Raw genomic sequence first — 13025 nt, forward strand, 5'->3', positions numbered from 1 at the left:
AAATGAAGCAGCACTATGAAAAAGGAATAGAACATAATGACCAAGGGGCATTTATCTCAGCACTGTAAGACTTGTTTAACATTTAAAATTAACCAACATAATTTACACATTAAAAAGAACAAAAGAAAAATGCATATGATAAATATACAAAATACATGTGACCAAATCTAACACCCATTTGTGACTACAAAACAAACATTTGGCAAACCAGGGAAATTAGAAAAGTTCCTCAATTTCATAAAGTGTATCCATAATAATCCCACAGTAAACATTGCATTGCATGGTGAAATATTGGATGATTTCTCCCTCAGAATTGAAACCTGACAAGTATGCTTGAATTTATCATTCCTACTCAACATTGGACTGGAATTTCAAGCCAGGGTAAATAGCAATAAAATAAGAAAAAAGCATGAAGTTGGGAGAAGTAAAAAAGTTATTATTTGCCAGTGACATGATTGAAGGTTAAAAAACCTTGAGGGATCTACCAAAAATTTAGTGCAATTAATAAATAAAATAAACAAGGCCATGGCATACAAAAGTAATTGTATTCTATATACCAGCGATGAGCAGTTAGAAAATGAAATTAAAAGTATGTCATTTGTAATAGCAGCACAATGATTAAATTCCTATAAATAAAAATAATAAAAGTGGTTAAATTCTCTCCATTAAAAATTAGAAAACATTTCTGAAAGAAGTTGAAAAACACCTAAGTAAATTAAGGATATACCATGTTTATGGATAGAAAGACTAAATATTGTTAAAATATCCATACTCCTCAAAATAGCTATAGATTAAATGCAATTTCTATAAAATTCCTGTAATTTTCATAAAATTTTATAAAATTGAAGATTTCTATTGTATAAAAAATTCTATAAAATTCTATAAATATTCTATAAAGTTCCTATAAGTCTATAAACAATTCCTACAGGTTTCAGGGTTTTTTTTGTTGTTGTTAAAATTGATAATCTGATTCTAATATTCATGTGGCAGTTCAGAGGATTTAGACTATCCAAAACAATGTTGCAAAGGAAGAATCAAGTTAAGGGAGTTATACTTCCCAGTTTCAAGAACATTCTAGAGAGCTACAAGAGCTAAGTCAAAAGACTACAGAGATATCATAGACAAATTCACCTATGGAACAGAATGGAAAGACTAGAATCAGAGCCAAATGGATATGGTGAATTAACTTTTGACAAAGATACCAAAGCACTTCAATGTTTGCAATACATATATGTGACAAAGGTTTGTATCCAGAAGATATAAAGATTCTTACAAGTCAATGATAAAAAAAAATAAGCCAACAAAAATGGGCAAGAGATTTAAAAAAGACACTACATGAGAGAGCTGAATGGCCAGTAAGCACATGGTAATGTGCTCAGTGTCACTAGTCATAAGGGAAATGCAAATTAATTTTTTTTTAATTTTTTTTAACCTTTATTTTTTTGAGACAGAGAGAGACAGAGCATGAACGGGGGAGGGTCAGAGAGAGAGGGAGACACAGAATCCGAAACAGGCTCCAGGCTCTGAGCTGTCGGCACAGAGCCCGACACGGGGGTTGAACTCACAGACCCTGAGATCATGACCTGAGCCGAAGTCGGACACTCAACCGACTGAGCCACCCAGGCGCCCCAGTGCAAATTAAATTGTAATGAGATACCACTTTCCACAAGAGAAGGGCCAAAATCGAATCACGTTGGCAAAATCAAAGCTGGCAAAAATATGAATCACCCAGAACCTTGTACATTGCTGGTAGGGTGGTGAAATGGTGCGAGCACTTTGGAAAACTAGCACTTTCTCACCAAAACAAGCATCTTCCACATGCCATGTGACTCAGCAATGCCACTTCTAGGTACTTACCCAAGAGAAATAAAGACACATGCCCACAACAAGTCTTCACGAGAACGTTCATAGCAATCTTATTCATAAAATCTTTAAGCTGGAAAAAGCCCAAATGTTCATCCAGTTGAGAATGGGTTATCAAATTGTGTGGTACCCACACGGTGCACACTATTCGGGAAGGAAAGGAAAAATGACTGATGCACTCAACTGTGTGAATGAGTTTGAAGACTGTTCTGTTGAGAAGAAGGTGTTAAAAGTAAAGAGACCCACTGATTCCATTTGTATGAAGTTCAAGAAGAGGCATAGCAACTGTCTGCTTCTGAGGGAAGGACTGACTAGAAATGGGCATGAGGGAGTTTCCAGAGTGATGAAAGTGTTCTGTGCCTTGATTTGATGGGTGTCGACACTCTTGACGATCATTGACGCATCCATTGAGTATATGTGCACTTTATTTTAAGGAAACTCTACCTCGCTGTATATATTATGTCTCAATTTTTCTATGTATGTATGTGTGTATCATCTATCTATAATTATGTAATCTACTTATCCATATTTATATATGTAGACCAGTTCTGATAAAAAAGAATTAATGAAATAGAGTATATTTTGAGAGATTTCTAAGTGCTATTGACCTATAATCCATGCTATCACATGGTGGATGATAGCAAGCATTTTGGCAGGAGGCAGACCTCAGTAGAAGTCTCTCTCTGACTACTTATTTTTTTTTGTAATTAAAAAAAACATTTAGAGGCAGTGAGAGAGAGATTGAGCAGGGGAAGGGGCAGAGGAAGAGAGAGAGAAAGAATCTCAAGCAGGCTCCACGCTCCACGCAAAGCGTGATTTGGGGATCGAACCCGCCACCCTGGGATCATGACCTAAGTGGAAACCAAGAGGGGGACGTTCAACCAACTGAGCCACCCAGGTGCCTCCTCCTCTCTGACTACTTATTAGCTGTTTCCTTCAGGAAGTTACATAAGCTCTTTCAATCGTGGCTTTGTCATTCACAGATGGGAGTATTAATTGCCCACCTTTCAGGGTTGATGTGAGAAGGAGGCAAGAAAATGCATGTGAGGACAGTGCTGGGCATATGCTGATCATACTCCACACACAGTGGTTGTGATAGAAGTGGCCTGGGAGTGGCACTTTCAGCAACTGCCGTCGTGTGTGTGTCGCTTCTGCCTGGAATATTCTGATCCTTCCCCTTTCTTAATCTTCTACGAATTTTTTACTTGTTCAATTGAAATTCAAATATCCTTTCTTCTACTTGACCTTTACATTACCTGGTCATTTCAGGCTCAGGTCCTATTGCACACTCAGATTTTGCACACTTTTTAGACCACAGATCTCACTGTCTCACCCGTGTTTTTCCATTAGGTGGGAGCAACTGAAGTTTAGGGATCATTGCATCTCTCAGCTCAGCGCGTTGCTCATTTCTGGAGAAATGCAATGCGTTTTTGTGAAATTGAATTGAATTAAGAAATCGAACGCGTGCTTCCTGGTATCCCCTGAGCCACTGTGGCTGTCTAGGGTTTTCGAATGTCACCTAAGCTGTTTCATTTCTAAGTAAGAGTCCCTGTCCAATTACAATTCATCATGTATATGGGAATGAGAGCCCTGGTTCACTAACAGATGCAATTGTCTTCTCCAAGCACTCGTATTGTTATAAAATGTCACATAATATTATAATAATTCTTTTTTTAAATTTTAATATTTTATTTTTTAATGTTTATTTATTTTTGAGAGAGAGAGAGAGAGAGAGAATTAGCAGGGGAGGGGCAGAGAGGGACACACAGAATCCAAAGCAGGCTCCAGGCTCCAAGCTGACAGTAGAGAGACTGATACGGAGCCCGAACCCATGAACCATGAGATCATTACCTGAGATGAAGTCGGATGCTCAACTGACTGTGCCACTCAGGTGCCCCATTTGTTTCTTTAATTTTAAAACTGTTTTTATTTATTTTGGAGAGAAAAAGACAGAGAGATGGAGAGTGAGTGGGGGAGGGGCAGAGAGAGAGGGAGACAGAATCTGAAGCAGGCTCCAGGCTCTGAGCTGACAGCAGAGACCTGGATGTGGGGTTTGAACTGGTGAACCACGAGATCATGACCTGAGCTGAAGTTGGACACTTAACCCACTGAGCCACCCAGGCATCCCTAATATTATAAGAATTCTTTAATTAATCGTCCATTCTTTTTTCCTCAGTGGGAAATAGGCAAATTCCTTTCAAGGATATATTTTACTGTATATTGTAGGAAAGGTAAAGCTTTGGGTCATTTCTGACACCTTCTATATTTAAATTTGTAAAAGATGTTATTATAAGGTACAATAAGTCCTTCAAGAATTCTTCTCAAAGGTGAATTCAATATTCAATATTCAATATTGAGCACTATACTCAATAAGGCAGAACTCCAAACGTGAGAAAAAGTTTTCAACAGGGTCGAGTCCTTGAGGGACTTTTGCTTGGTTCTCGGTGGCTAGATAATTGTTCTAAGGACAATTAGGACACCAGGACTTCCTGATGGTGAGGTTTGTCCCCTTTCTTCATTCTTCCTTCTGACCATAAAGTCTCACACATTCCCTCCAAAGCAATTCCCTTATTTTGTCAAGAAAACAAGCATGACCTTGTTTTCCGTCTCTGTTTCCTCTACAGCACCTGTGCCTCATCGCCACCCAAGTATGTGCTGAGTACATGAATCACAAGAAGCAATCTCTGCCTTTTGTCAGAGAAGAGCGCGGCCGGAGTAGCTGAGAGTGTCCACGTTACGTCACATTTGATTTTTTCGTAGCCATGATCTGATGCCGCGTGCTTTACCGTATTTTTCTCCAAGGAGTTGAGAGTACAGATTTCACCGTCGAATGTTCTTCCTAACATCCTCCAAAGAAAGAAGGAGAGGAAGACATCATTTTACGTATTGTAGATGGAGAAAGCAAGAGAGTGGGAGAAGGAACCGAGGAATGGCCACCAGACACGTGTCGTGAACAGGCTGAGGGTTGCACAGAATTTCTGGAAGAGTGCCCAAAATGCTCTGTAGGGGCGTGAAATTTTCGCGATCTCTTACTTCTAGGCCAATTTCATAGAAATGGGATTGGAGATGATGCGTTCATCCTGAAAATTAAGTATATGGATTTTAACATTAGGATAAGTCCATATTATCTCTCTGCAGAGTCACGTCCCTGTCTTGTCCACCGTGCCCCAAGTAAGAAAGTCAACTGAAAGTTGACTGCAAGTCAACTCCACATAAGAAGCCAGACTGAGCCTGGTGGAACTGGCACGCAAACACTTCACAAACGTCCTGAAGACCCTGAGGCCTCTCCTGGTTTGACTGAGAACCGAGAACTGTTTCCAAGATGGCCTCGTAAAATTCTTTTGAACCTTGGCCTTTTCTTTGCTGGAGCGGAGCTTCCCTCCCCCTGGGAATGGCATCAGGGAGATGACGTGATCCTCATGCTCTAGGTTGCGCTGCTCTGGGAATTTCTTACCCATGTAACTCAGATGACCGGCTTTTTCTTGGCCACCGCGTGAGCCGGGTTATGTGAAGCCTGGCGTGTCAGGGTCACCGGGAGAGGCGAGCGGAGAGCCTTTAGAAACGGCGACCGTGACCCCGCTGCGAGGGTTCAGCAGGAGAGGATGAACATTTAACTGTTATTTCGCAAGCACAGGAGGCCCCGGACGTGGAGCCAGAGAGAGTTGGTGACCCTGTGCCAAGGTCACCACAGCCTAGGGGATTCCGGGCTTTTATTTCAGGTCTTTATTTCCGGGTGCCGGGCTTTTATTTCAGGTATTTACTTAATTTCCAGAGGAAGAAACACATTCCTCTGGACATAGCATATAACTGAAGTTAGAGCATGGTGATTTCTTTCAAAGAGAGGGGAAGTCAGAGAAATCACTTTGAGCATGGGGTGTATATTTCCTGATTGGTTTCATCAGCCCTCCTGGCCTCAAATGTACCGAAAAGGCGGAACGTCCAATGTGAGGAAGCCACTGTCTTCCAGAGTTGGAAGGCGTGCCGGCCCACATCCATCCTGGGGGGTTGTGTGTTGACCTACCTCAGCTCCTCGTGCTGTTCCAAGCAGGGGCCGAGAGAGTTTGTGTTCCCGGTTCTCTGCTGCCACGAGGCAGCTAGCTTTCACCTTGGGACAACTGCTCAGCAAGCTCCCAAGGAACACACACTTGCTGTCACCGTGCCTCTCGCTGGTTGATGGACACCTTCTGTAGTTACACAGGTTGGTGTGCTTGAGGATGGGTAAGTAGACAGTGGAAACTCCCCTCCACCCCCAGTCCCCGTGATGGCAGGTCAGCTCCATAAGACAGTTGGACATGTGGACATTTGCCTCCTGTGGGAAGTTACGCCTTTTCCCTCTCCCCTGAAGAGAATGAGGGAAGGGCAATACTCATCAACCCTGAAGGTGGGCTCGTGGTAGCAGCTCTGTGGACGTGGGGCATCGGGAACTCTGTGATGGCCACCGGACTCCTGTAGGGAATTCTTTACAAAGCACAGAGTTCTGCTCTGCTCATTTCACCTTCCCTCATCCCTCGCCTCCTTTTCTGTCTCAGCACTATTCCTGTGGGCTAAACAGCCATAGAGGAATTGTGGAGAAGATCTTTGCAGGTCTAGAGGACTCCAGAAGGTCTGGGAGAGGAGAAGATTTCCCGGCTCGGAGAACAGTCAAACTTCCTTCCACACGAACTAATCTTCACGTTGAACACTTTGGAAACGCGTGAAAGGATGGACCCTGGGACAGGCCAGATTGATTGCTTCGTGGGGAGGATGGCAAGGAGTGTGGTGTCCATAAGCCTGAGTGGCTGGGAAAGGGCCAGCTAATTGGCCCAAAAAGGGATGCTTAGCACCAAAGGAAACTCTGAGATGTCTCTTTCCCAAGGGGAAATCATGTCCAGTGCTCCAGTCAGGTCTTCTGGAAGGAAAGGGCTTCAGAAGATTCCCATCAACATGAGGAAGGAACAACAAGGGAGAAGGAGAGGGTTGGCACTCGGAAAGGTTTGGATCAGGCTTAAGCCAAAGTTTAAAGTCCGGACTAGATTGGTCGGATAAAAAGGCAAGTAAGTGAGCTGAATTCTCTGGAAGGAGCATACGAGGCAGAGAGACCAAGGTCCTTTGGAGGGTCTGGTGAAGGACCCAGAAGGAGGAGGTGAAAATCCAGGTGTAGATGTACCACGAAACGGGCAGCCAAATATAACATGTCAAGGAGGGGGTCACACTGTCAAAGGGACCCGAGGCGATTCGATGTGATAGCGATTTTGAAGCAGTGTGAGCTTTAAGTAAAAGAGTGTGTCCTCTTCCAAAGCTGTGGGCTTTTCTTTTGGGGAGCTCATTCAGAGTATGTCTGCTGGATCACTATGGCAGCTACTCTGCCTTTGTAGTCGCTACTCTGCTTTTAACAGGTTTCGATCAAATGACTGCTTACAATGCATTTTACCCACATTGGTTTGCAGTCTGTCTCAAGGGAGTTTCTTAACCTCTGGCTGTGCTGAGCTTTTCTCCTGTCATGTGCAGAGAGCCCATTGACCCATTCTGGTCACGGGACAGCTGCCATCAGCCAGGGGTCCGTGGATGTCTGCTTTAAGGGCCAAGGTTTTTGTAGCTGTGGCAAGCAGACTTTGGACCTGGGGTGCCTCGGAATTTGATGTCTGTGGTTCAAGGAGACTTTTGGCAGCCCTTTTGGGATCTGCTTGCCTGGGTTCACCTTCTGAAGACTTCCCTTGTAGTTGTGCAGACAGCTGTACCACTATTGCTTCTGCGGGCACCCCAGGGGTAGGCAGCGACTCCATCAAGTGCCCCACTCCACACCTTCCCAGATCCTTCTGGACTTCACACGGGCTCATCTGCCTGAGCAGGCAGGGTAGGTCCCATCGGAAGCTACCGTTGACTTGGGACCCTGTGGCCGAAGCGACTCACATAAAATAAATGGATTCTGCTCAGTGGAAGGCATTGCATAAGATGCACGTAGACAAAACATGGTCCTTGCCCTCCCTCCACTTCCCGACAACCTCGTTGGAAAGGCAGGGCATTTCCACTGAGAACGACAACCATACCAAGCGGTTATGCTAAGTGCCAAATGAGTGGCACAAATCAGAAGAAGCTATTGAGTGTTTCGAAGGAGGGGGAGATCGCGGCGGCTGAAATCTTTAAAGAACGATGCATGGGGGGAGGTGGGGCAGGACCTGGTTTGAAAGAATGGGCGCTATGGGTAATATTTGAATAATATTTGATAACACGGATAATATTTGAAAAAAGCAAAGAAGGGAGAGGAAGACATTCCAGTCGGGGCTGCCACAAAAATAACTGTTGGTGACGGTGGGTCAAAAGACCCATTGGAACAGAACCTCTCTGCCAAGAAGGAAAGGCGAGGAGGGAGGGAAGCGTTCTCGGGGAATCCATGGCTCCTTCAAGGTGCTGAGGGTTGGCCCTTGTGTCTGTCAGCCATGAGGAGCCCCTGGAGGATTTTTAGCGGGTGAATGATTTGAACACCGTGTTATACAGGACAATCTGGAGTCAGGATGCCAGGTGGGTTGCTGTCCAGGAGATGTATTAGAAGGCCTTGTGAGGCCATAATTCTATATTGGCCACCATATTACCGCCTGACTAGTCACCATGGACCTGTTTCCCTTCACCCACTCTTCATTCCCTCCATTTCCTAATCTGCCTCCCCCACACCCCCACCCCCACACCACCCTGGATTTTAATTCCCCTCCCCAGGCTATTCTGAAACCCCTCAGGATCTCAATTTTCTCTCGGTAGGCCTGAGAGACCCAGCGGTCTGTACCTTGACCGGCAGAGTTTCTGGGAATTGAAACAGAAAATTTTGTGTGTGTCTTAAACCCACCCTACCTCAGAAATTAAAACGATACTTTTAAAACTGTGACAAGGTGAGTAGCTTGAGGGGAATTTCAATACTAGTGGCAATTGTAAAATCAAAATCAAGCTTGCTGATGGTAAATTACTTCACCCTTCACATTTAAGCCATATACCTTCTGATGTGTCTTTTTGGTCAGATTTATTGCCGGGTGCACTCATCTCTCATTTTAATTTTTAAATGACGTATCATTTAGCTTTGCTTCCATTGTGTTCATTTTTGTAATTAGCTCCCACTTGTGACAGGTGATCATGCTTTGCATTTTTCGTGATGGCAGGAAATCTCCTTTGGAAGTACATTGGATTAAACAAATAATTGCTCAACCTAGACAGAGTCATTAAATATTAGACGGAGTATGGGTGTGCCAAAATGGCGACACACTGAGATGATTGAAGTTTGTGAAGCATTGCTCACAAATAACTCGGTTATGCCCTCCCCGCCATCCGCTAGCGAAGGTGGTGAAACCTGACTTGCCCTCCGTTCTGACAACTTTCTATACCGAAAGTGTCAGAAGGTACCAATAAGGGTCTGATAGCTCTTGCTGGAGCTACGTGTCCCACTCTCTGTATACTCCGTAAGCAACTTAAAGGGTTAGAACTTGACATTGGTGTCTCTGGCGTATACTAGACATGTTTTTGTTGAATGAGGGAATCGGCAATTGGCATTGCCCGAAGACTATCTCTAGAGAGCTTAACTTTTGTTGTTGTTGCTTCTAGAACTATCGGGCCATAATTCTATAGACGCAGCTGAGTGCCCAACTCTTGAAAACTTTCAAAAGAATGAGGCCATTGGGGTGCGTTCAGCGAGCTTGTGGGGTTCGGATCCCCGCGTTCTAACTTGCCGAAGCAGTTGCGCACAACTGTGGGTCGGGGCAAAAATGACAGCTGTCCCACGGAGGCGGCCTGACCAGTTCCTACCTAGCTAACACTTTCTTTCTTCTTGCAGAGGAAAAAAGATTCTTGGAAAAGAGACAGAGCTGGTTCTTAGTTACTACTGGAAAAAATATCACACCGAGCCCTGGATGTGAGCCACTATTTCCAATGGAAATACTGACTTGTAGCACTTGTGGCCTATTGTAAAATCTGGTGAAACGTGCATAAAAACCTTGCATCTGGTTTGAGATTTATCTTTGCTACCAAGTCCGTCTGTCTGCATTTTTGACTCTGAGATGGCTGTTCATCCAGGGGTGAGAGGCTACCTCAAGGGGAAAAAAAATTATCGGAAAAACGTAGAGAACGGCATTTTCTTTTGCTATCACAATGGCTTATCAAAACAGAAAATCTTTTCTAAACAAGCTGAGGAAAGATAAGGTGAATATGAGCTTATCATAATGAGTTTCAGGTAATAGCTTTCTTTTGGCCAACATGGCCTTCTCACATTGAATTTCATTAAAATAGGCTTTGGTGTAAGACAAGGAACTTACGCGTGGAGGGTACTTTAGATAGAGTTCTGCAGAAGCCATCGCATTTGCTGCCGCGGCCCTGTTAAAGACGTGGTCTACTCTCCCGAGAGAGAGCGACTTTACTGTAAATCCTGGGAGAAGCTTTGCTGTCTTTGGGGAATAGCTTTTGTTTTTCTTTCTGGAGAACATTGTTTTACAGTTCCCGTCCCTCCGTCCGCCCACAGCTCCACTCGCTGTCAGTATAGGAGTTTATCGTCTGCGTACAGGCAGTTTATTTCCTGCCCGGCAATCTATTCTAACTAAATTTTCCCTAGTCCTGGTTTGGTAAATTTGAATTGCCATTTTACCATCTCATGGCGTGTATCTCTAGTTAGCTGTTACAGATATTTTGTGAAATGGAGAGAGAGAGGCATCTGTTGCGCTTGAGTGTGGCATTCAACTTCGGGACGTTTTCTTATTCTGGTAATGAATGTCGGAATCCATTGTGAAATGCATGCATTCCCCTGATTTCAACAGTGATGGAGTGCACACATCCGTGCCTGACTTGGTTGTGAGGTTGACGAGAGTCGGTTTGGAATAACCCATCTGAATGTCAAGAAAAACGCTGCGGAGGGTGTCTCAGCTTCATCTGAGAAGGGAGCTTGGAGTAGGGGGGAAGCTTCTAGCATTGGTCGGGAATGTTGAGTTTGGAAATACTGTTTGGAAGTAACAGCTATGGAATGAGGGGCCCAGGGATGCTCCTTGGCTATGCCAGCTCTCCTGATGGGGATTCAGGACTCCAGGGCTCCCAGGAGCATGTGCAACATGAAGATTCAGGAATATTTTCCCTGTTGTGATCATGCCTTCCGTTTCTTCCTCTCCTCCTTGTCCCCATATTTCTTCTCTTTCTTCTTCTCCTTCTCCTTCTCCTTTTAATGTATTTTGAATTTCTTCATTTTGTGCCTCAAATGTCAAATTCCTGTGCTACTTTTCTACTGCTGCTATAACGACTACCACAAATTTAAAGGCTTAAAACAACACATATTTATTTTTTAATTGAGATATAACTGACACGCATTATGGTAGTTTCAGGTGTACAACATCGTGATTTGATATTTGTGTCTATTGAGAAATGTTGACTACACTAGGTTTAGTTAATATCCATCACCACACAGAGTTACAGCAAATGTTTTTTCTTGTGATGAGAACTTTTTGTGTGTGTGTGTGTTTAATTTTATTTTTTATTTTTTAAAATGAATGGATAAAGAAAATGTGGTATATATATATATATATATATACACACAATGGAGTATATATATATGTATATATGCACAATGGTGTATTACTCGGCAATTCAAAAGAATGAAATCTTGCCATTTGCAACTATGTGGTTGCAACTGGAGGGTATTATGCTACATGAAAATAGTCAGTCAGAGAAAGACAAAAATCATATGACTTCACTCATGTGATGAGAGCTTTTAAGATCTACTCTCAGCAACTTTCAAATATACAGTACGCTGTTAATTATGGTTGCCATGCTGTACATTACATCCCATGGACTTATTTACTTTATAGCTGGATGTTTGTGCCTTTTGACTCCCTGCACTCATTTTATTCCCTCCTACCCTCTGCTTCTGGTAATCCCCAGTCTGTTCCGTGTATGTATGAGTTCATGTTTCATTTCTCTTTTATTTTTAAAAAAAAAAATTTTTTTTCAACGTTTATTTATTTTTGGGACAGAGAGAGACAGAGCATGAACGGGGGAGGGGCAGAGAGAGAGGGAGACACAGAATCGGAAACAGGCTCCAGGCTCTGAGCCATCAGCCCAGAGCCCGACGCGGGGCTCGAACTCCCGGACCGCGAGATCGTGACCTGGCTGAAGTCGGACGCTTAACCGACTGCGCCACCCAGGCGCCCCTCATTTCTCTTTTAGATTCCACATGTAAGTGAGATCATACCACATTTGTCTTTGTCTGGCTTATTTTATTTAGCATAATGCCCTCAAAGTCCATTCATATCACAAACGGCAATATTTCCTCTTTTTATGGCCAAGTAATATTCCAGTGTGTGTGTGTGTGTGTGTGTGTGTGTGTGTGTGTGTGTATACCACATTTTCTCTCTCCGTTTATCCATCTGTGGACACTTAGGTTGTTTCCATATTTTGGCTCTGGTAAATAATGCTTCAATGAACATGGGGTGCAGATATCCTTTTGAGTTAGTGTTTTCATCTCCTTCGGATCAATACTCAGAAGTGGAATTGCGGGAAGCTCTATTTTTAATTTTTTGAGGAACCTCCATACTCTTTTCCAGAGTGGCTGCACCAGTTTGCATTCCCACCAACAGTGCCTGAGGGCTCCCTTTTCTCCACAACCTCGCCAACACGGGTGAAAGCAACACATATTTATTACCTTGTAGTTCTGTAGTTCCAAAGTCTGACATGGGTCTCATGGGCTACAATCAAGATGTCAATGGGGTTGTATTCCTTTCTGGGGGATCTACAAGACAATCCATTTCCTTGCTTTTTCCAACTGCTAGAGGCCACCCCCATTCCATGGCTCCTATCTCCCTGTCTCTGTCTTCAAGGCCAGTGATGTGGCGTCTGTGTGCCTTTCTTCCATAGCCACATCTCCTCGCACTCTCTTCTACTTTTAAAACCCCCTGTGATTACGTTCAATCCAGGAAAATCTCCCTCTTTATTTATTTTAATTTTTTTAATTGTTTATTTATTTATTTTGAGACAGAGAGAGAGCAAGCGGGGGAGGGGCAGAGAGAGAGAGGGAGAGGGAGAGAATCCCAAGCAGGCTCTGCATCATCAGAGCAGAGCCGGATGTGGGGCTCGATCTCACGGGCTGTGAGATCATGACCCGAGCCAAAATCAAGAGTCAGATGCTTAACCGACGGAACCACCGAGGCACCCCCTCCCTAGTTTTTTAA

The sequence above is a fragment of the Lynx canadensis genome, chromosome A1 (genome assembly GCF_007474595.2).
Source record: "Lynx canadensis isolate LIC74 chromosome A1, mLynCan4.pri.v2, whole genome shotgun sequence".
Classification (NCBI taxonomy): Eukaryota; Metazoa; Chordata; class Mammalia; order Carnivora; family Felidae; genus Lynx; species Lynx canadensis.